Source organism: Arachis ipaensis, chromosome B06, assembly GCF_000816755.2.
Source record: "Arachis ipaensis cultivar K30076 chromosome B06, Araip1.1, whole genome shotgun sequence".
Classification (NCBI taxonomy): Eukaryota; Viridiplantae; Streptophyta; class Magnoliopsida; order Fabales; family Fabaceae; genus Arachis; species Arachis ipaensis.
Window position 1 is genome coordinate 35,590,089 of NC_029790.2, and position 713 is coordinate 35,590,801.

The following is a 713-nucleotide window of genomic DNA, read 5'->3' on the forward strand; positions in this document are numbered from 1 at the left end:
TCCCTCTCTCTGGTTCTATAACACCCTACCACACAGAGCCTTATGCTTAAGTCATAAAACAGAGGTGGCGAGGTATTACGACCTCTAAAAATAAAATTTAGTATATATAGTAGTGTGAAAAATATTTATAACTAGGAGACTTTGAAGAAAAAGGGGTAAAACAAAATCGTAAATTAAAAAGTGCCACACTCCGATCGATAACATAACAAAACAGATAAAGGATAAGCTAACGCAAGTATATATACAAGAGAGTGACAAAAATATAGATATCAAAACTCAAGACTTGGTTTGCGAAGATAACCGGTCCAAGCATAGAAGTATACATACATATATATAAAGCAAGGAACCCCAGAAAAATCCAAAGGACAAGTTACAGAACCTGTTCTCCAAAATAACCTCTAAGAGGAGTCAATACAGTATATAAGTATATAGTGGAGATAATAAGTATCTAAGTAAGTACAAAAAACCTAAATAAAGTCCCGAGAGCTAAGGATCTTTGTTAATCCAGAAGTCTCCTGCATGCTTCAGCGAGGAGCCTCACGTCCTGCATCTGAAAACCACAAAATCCGCATGGGTGAGAACCAGAGGTTCTCAGTATGGTAACAATGCCCACATATCTAACATGCAATGTTCTGGGAAAGCCGAAGGCAATCCTAGAACTTCCAACAGATAATCAAAGCTTATAAACAGACTAAACCATAAATGAAATAGGC